The sequence below is a fragment of the Protomyctophum parallelum genome (genome assembly GCF_964188405.1).
Source record: "Protomyctophum parallelum genome assembly, chromosome: 5".
NCBI lineage: Eukaryota > Metazoa > Chordata > Actinopteri > Myctophiformes > Myctophidae > Protomyctophum > Protomyctophum parallelum.
The window spans coordinates 20,904,800-20,912,265 of NC_139702.1; positions in this window are offsets into that span (position 1 = coordinate 20,904,800).

Consider the following 7,466-nt stretch of genomic DNA (forward strand, 5'->3'; position numbering starts at 1 on the left):
TGGAACTCTGTCAAAGACCCCTGGGCCTTGGGGCCACAGCCCCAGCTGGACCATTTCGACCACACTTTAAGAAGAACCACCACCAACAGGCAAAGTGTGTCCCTGAGTAAGAGAAAGACACTTACTTAACAACCCCTAACAGCACCAAATCCCCCCCCCCCCCGAGCCCTGATCAACCATCAGCTGGGTGAATCCCACTGCAGGATAGAAATTCTCCCCTACCCTCCCAGTTCTCTGAAACCATGCACCTGACCTGCTTGTACATCCACTGTGCTACAACACACTATGGCTACAGCACAAAAAGGCCTTGCCCTACAACAACTTCAGTTTAGAAATGCAATCAAATCCACAAAAAGGCCAACCACTGTCATTTTCATATTGAAGTCCCCAACGCCCATGTGTGCGTGCATGCATGCGCGCGCACACACACACACACACACACACACACACACACACACACACACACACACACACACACACACACACACACACACACACACACACACACACACACACACACACACACACACACACACACACACACACACACACACACACACACACACACACACACACACACACACACACACACACAGTGTATAATTTGATCCCAGCCTAAATGTTGAAAGTCAGTTGGCAAACGTATCTCAATATTATTGTTTTGTTTGAAAGACACTCAAATTCTCACACATGCTTGTATTTCTTCGCATACATATTTCCATTTGAAAATATAAAATGGGATATAGCAGGTCGGAACTCTTCCCATTTCTAAATTGTGCTAGAATCCCTAGTAGGCTATAGTTTACCAGATAGTTTTATCCCATTAAAGTGCTTGTAGTCAATTCCGTAGACACTCGATGTCGCAAAAAAAAAGTTTTTCTTTAACTAAGGGTGTTGAGTGATCATTCAGTCGAGTAGCGAGCTCAGAGTACACAATGATACCATGCAGAGAATATATAGGTAGCCTATTAGTACTCTTTACATGGCCAGAACTGAAGATATGATATGTAACATATCGGAACAGAGTACGATATGAATTAGTACATTCATAAAACATAATGTCATGATGTTCTACAATGTAGACAAGTTGTAGGCCTACTTCGAGTTGTTGCAACTCATACTGGGCATAGTGTCCTGATAAGGCAGTGACCCTGACTCATGACGTTATAAGCATATCTGTATGCTTAAACAGACGAGAGTGAAGAATCAGTACATGTACTAGTCAAACAGATAAAGGTCAAGCTAGTCTACACAAGCTAGTCTTACTCATGTGACATCGTACAGTAAACATTCTTAATCAATGGCTAATGTAATGTGGAGTAAAAGCACACACGACTCATACAACACACTCATTCAGATTTACAGTGATTGACCAGGTAGGGATTTGGTTATTACAGATATACGCTGCCTCGGTTTATATTTCACAATGTCGGTCAAGCCAATATTTCCCCACTGAACTTCAAAATTGAAGAGCTGGAAGTTTGAACAGTATCAGAGATAAAGTATGCTTAGAATATAATCATAGACTGCTAAAGACCCACCAGTATCTTTGCAAACAAGAGTCGTCAAACTGGTATTTATCTCGTCTCAACAGGAATGTGTCAGAATATTAACGTTCAGTCACTTCCTGATGCAAGATTATTGTATGCAACCTTATTTATTATAGCTTCACAACTTTATAATTAGAAGGATATATGCATTATTTTGTCCATAATAATGATTGCGCATTCATGGAGCTTGACAATTAAGAGGAACAGCATTCTCTTTTCATATATTGCATACAACACATTCACTGTCAAACAAGACAGGAAGAAGCATCAGCAAGAAATTTGCTGATGCTGCTGGCACACATCTATTGGCTGAGGCTATTTGACAGTTTCTCATTCTCACACGTTGGTTTGCCACATCATCACTGACATACGACAAAGAGTTTCAACTTCATGTGTTTCACTCTGTGGAAAACATCACATATGTATTTTCATACCATGGTTTATAGCCGTGATTCTCAAACATTTCCATGACAAAGACCTCCAAATTGGGAAAATGTTTTGTGCCAGTGACCTCCAGTAAAAAAATAACATGTCAAGAGGCACATTGTATGAAACTCTTGTGACGTTATGGATGAATTGTCAGACAGAATTCCCAGAACTTACAGTAAAAGTAAAAAAAAGTATTAGTGTTATTTCCACTCTGGCATACCTGAAGAATATATGTCTCTGACACATGGACCTCCTGTAATCAATCCATGGACAATTAGTGGTCTGTTGAGAAACAGTGCAGTTAATGACCTGGTGTGATATAAAATTAACCTAAGATTAGGCATCAATGTTGTAATTTACTAGGAAGTATAAATTCCACAGAAAATGGTGTTAGAATCTCAAGAAGGGGAAGTATCGTGCAACGAATAATTCACCCCACACCACACCTAAAATCAAATACTATCTTAATTCTTACCCATATTTGATGGACCCATGAAGTATTATTTAAACATATAATACAATTTTGAAACCGGTTCCCACTGACCAATTGCAGACCTAATTATGCCATGGACCACTAGTCTGTGAACCATTGGTTGTTATAAAGCTTTATGAATGAGTTATGAGTTTGTCTAGCATAATAATTATAGGCTAAAGTGTTACTTATAAGCAGATCAGTACGTTTATAATGCATTATGCATTATAGACATGCATAGTCTAGACATGGGATTCATATCAAGTGCTACCAAAAACCTAATCTAAGCCCACAACAGTGGTCCACAGTCATTTCATTTGTAATAAAGAGTTCTAGGTCAGTGGTTCCCAAACCTTTTCGTGTCAAGGACCCCCAAATCAACATTTATTAGGCCACGGACCCCCATTTGAAAACATATGCCAGTGACCCCGATAATGGAGGATTGTTACGGCTCTAGCAGTGATTCCAAAACATAATGTCATGGATCCCCCAGTTTCACACGCATTATGCTACGGAGCCTCGATTTAATGGCATTTCTATCTCTGGGACTCCAATTTATATTGTAAAACCACTGTTAATTTAACTCAGTGTGTACAAATGGACCCATTTGGTTCCATTTGTCCACTCTCTGAGTTTACATATAAGGGTCTATTTGGTTCCTAACTATCTCTAATTGAGCTGGAACTCCCTCAAGTACCCCCATGGGGAACCCATGTTCTAGGTAACTTAAGTCCTTGCTTGACCGAATTACTTCATTTACTTTTGATTTATTGAATAATAATGTTCCCCACCAGAAATACTATACTATATTGAATGCAAGCTGAAACTATTCACAGTATTCTTCAATCATGTTTGCTCTGCATATCACCACACCCCTTGAGTAAACTATGTCTGTTAATACCGCGAGGCAATACCACATTAAGGTTGCACACTGTACATAAGGTGAGGCTATTTATTTGATCAATTGAGTGTTTTTGTTTGTTTGTACACAATATCCAATATATCTTATATATGGTATACTTCTATACCAGTGCTTCTCAACCTTTTTTTCACCAAGCACCACCTCAGAAAATATTTGGCTCTCCGGGTACCACCATTATGACTTAAAGGACAACTTTAGTTTTTTTCAACCAAGGTTCATGTTTTAGGTTGTTATTATAGAGAAAGTAAAAGATGAGTGTTTTTTTTTTTTTCATTTGCTGCTTTCTTTCGTTTTAGGGATTTGAGCATGGGGTAAATATGTATTTTTTTACAACATTTTATAGCGCTTTATTTTTTAATTATTTACTATAGTCCTAAGAAACCCCTGGAAATTTAATCTGGCCACAAAACATCACGAGATCTACTGAATGTGTCAAACTGACATTGAGCCTATGACACACAGTGTGGCTTCCCCCCCAGTAGATCCTGTAATTTATTTGTGGCCAGATGTAATTTCCTGGGGTTTATTAGGGCTATAGTAAATAATAAAAAAATAAATCTCCATAATATGGAAAAAAATACATATTTAGCACCATGCTCGAATGCCCCCGCCCCCCCTGTACAAAACAGCTAAAATCCCTAAAACGAAAGAAAGCAGCAAATGGAAAAGAAATAACACTCATCTTTTACTTTCTCTAATAACAACCTAAAACATGAACCTTGGTTGAAAAAAACTAAAGTTGTCCTTTAAGTTAAAATACAGTATCATACACCTAACCTATCCCATCCTCACACAGGAGGGACATTTATTCTAATTAATATATGAAAATATAAGAATATATATATATGATATTTTTCCACAGTTGTAAGCCCCAAAAAATGATAACAATAAAACTGGCCCTACAGTTCTCACACGACCGACGGACTGACAGACAGAGCAGCATCCACTGAACCTGATGTAGAATACACTGAGGTAGTGCACCCCAACTGATCCTGTTAAAGATGGAGTGCCACAATCTTTGTATTTTTCCAGTTTTTCATGTGTCTATGAGGTGACAGTACTTCATTAGACACCCTGGAGTCGTTTTTATGTGCAATGGTGTATTAACTTTGTATTTAGGGTTTCTTCCTGGAGGCTGAATCCTTGACAGTCAAACGAGCCAATGAAATAAACAGTAATATTGTGAGCCCCTACCCTAACCCCTCCCCCTTTATCATACGACTACAGCTGTGGGTGCGGCTTCAGTTCAAGTGGATCACCACCCATCAGGCAAACCAGGCATACTTAATGAACTGGTGGGCGTGTCCACATAAAAGCATGATTTTAACAAATACTGTAAAATTTCTGGAAAAAGTTCTTCCTCCTTATATTATAATAATACCTGATGATCATGTTTTAGGGTGGAAACAAATCGTGGCACTCCATCTTTAAAGGCGCGCACACACACACACACACACACACGACTGAGACAGAAATAGAGAGAGAGACACGCACGCACTGAATCCTCTAGTCCAGGGATGCCCGAAAGGTATAGATCGTGATCTACCAGTAGATCACAAAGGCTGTGCAGGTAGACCACATGACATGTCACTATAATGTATAGTTTAAAAAAAAGAAAATAAATAACAATAATAATAATAATAATAATAATAAATATATATATACTGTTTTTCCTTGGAGTGGTTGTACCACTCAAAAAGTGTGGGTACCCCTGCTCTATAGTCACTATAGACTCTGGTGCCTAGAGGATTCAGTGTATTGCTCGGAGCCGGAATCGAACCTGGAGTGTTCCGATTCTGAAACAACCACCTGAGCCATTGCATATAATCAACCAATAGCTTTTCCCCCTTTTTTATCTCCAGGGAGCCACAAGAGAAAGTGTTTTTGTTATTACCACATATATATTTTGCATAACTATACAGAGATGGTGAAAGTTTTTATTCACCAGTGAAATAAAATAATGTATTGTAAGACATGTTCAAAACTCACACAGATTAGTTATATGTATTCATTCACATTCATTCAAATAACCAGATACAGCTACACTTCCATTGACGTCACTTCAATTAGTTCAGAATGTGAACTGAATAAAGATGCTGTTTTTGTGAGAGATGACGTACATCCTCCCATCCTCACTTTAAAATGGATGATTCACTGTGCAGTTGCCATGCAACGCCTCTAAAATATCCCTCTTGTCCTTGCATAGTTATTGAAGAGAGGAAATTCAATTAGAAGAAATGTATTGTCATCAGTAAGAATATACTGTATAACATGGCACCTAAATTACTTTGTCCGTTCTGCTCAAAAACAGTGTAGGAGCATAAATATCTGTACTCTCGCGCTCATTCGTCCTCTTATCGCACAATTAAGATTGAATTGCACCTTTCTAAACTATTTTTGTTGTATATTTATGGAACAGACTACTGTGAAGTTCTCAACAGAAAGTTCACCTAACCTTTCTACTACTGGGAAAAGATGCACATGTACAGTATAATGATACTCTTTTTGAGTGGTGCAACCACTCCTACAACCAGGAATGTCCGGGTGTGTGTATCATGTATCCGTCATGAGCACGAGTGGTGTGCGCATGCGTGAAACCAGCAATGGCCAGCAATGTCCGTGTGGGGTAATGCTGCGTGCGTGCATTTATTAATACCAGTAGGGGGTGCCAGAAACAGAGAGAGGGGTAGTGCTGAGAGAGAGAGAGAGAGAGAGAGAGAGAGAGAGAGAGAGAGAGAGAGAGAGAGAGAGAGAGAGAGAGAGGGGAATTGCACCACTCGGTTCACACAGGTGTTATCTTTTTACTCTTCGTTTGCTCTTTTTTGCACTTTGCATTGTCTAAAGGAAGCCAAACAAAAATAAGTTTATCTTAGTCTTATGTACCTGTACACACAAGATGTAACAATAAAGCACAACCTTGAACCAATGGATCAGTGTGATTCTCAAACATTTTCATATTAGGCTATATCATATCATATCATAGGCTGCAGACACCCATCTGAAAGGATTTTGTCTCAGGGAACAAATTTAAATGATTCCAACTTGTTCAGATTTTGAGACTTTTCAAATTGTTTAAAAATAGCAATGTGATGTGTTGAGCTTGTAGATCAGCTATTTTGAGTAGCCAAAGTATAAATAGGGTTAAAGTGGTTAAACTGATTGTAATGCTAACTTAATTTTGTCGGTAACCTCCTCAAGGACCTCTGGGGACAGGACAGGACATATAGTACACATCTATACACATGCACGTAATGCTGTAGAAAACCTGTATCTCCATAAATCTGGGTGTGTATGTGTGAGACTGTGAAATGAATGCCCTATTCGATACTTTCTTGTATGAAAGAAAGTGTCTCACACACACACACACACACACACACACACACACACACACACACACACACACACACACACTCTCTCTCTACAACAGTGTCTGTCTGTCTTACACTGCAAGACTATTCTTGTACCACTGCAACAGTGCTGTGTTGCAATGAGAGCTTTGAGTATTGCTATCTGCAGTACCTGAAATTAAAACACAAGGTTTAGTGACACTGGCAGAATCAATGTAGACCCTATAGTATAGATAGATAGAATAGATGGAGAGAGTGACTAGAGAAGACAAACAGAATAGTTCTCTTCACCAGGTGGGGCGAGATGACCATTTCTGGCTGTATTTGTCTTTCTGTGTGTCTGTCCGAAACTAATCCCACAATCTATCAGCATCATATTTATTGTGCACACTCACTGTTAGCAGGCCATGTACAATTACACTACGAAATATTTTGCAAATAAGTCCAAAGGAAAGCCAAAACCTATCTTATGTGTCTGAACAAAAATACAGAAGAGAAGGAAGGTAAATATTAGTCAATTGCATTCACAATCTCAGATGAACAGTCTATACAGGCTATACACCAGATTAGGATTTATTTCATATTATCCTATAACTGCACAGATCTGTGTAAAATGTTGTATGCACACTCTCTAGAAGTCAAGGAAAAAACTTTGCCCTGTATTTTTCATTTCATATTATAAGGAAGGCACTAACATTTCAAAACTGTTTTGTCACTGCAGTCCCACAAGATGGCACCATGAACAA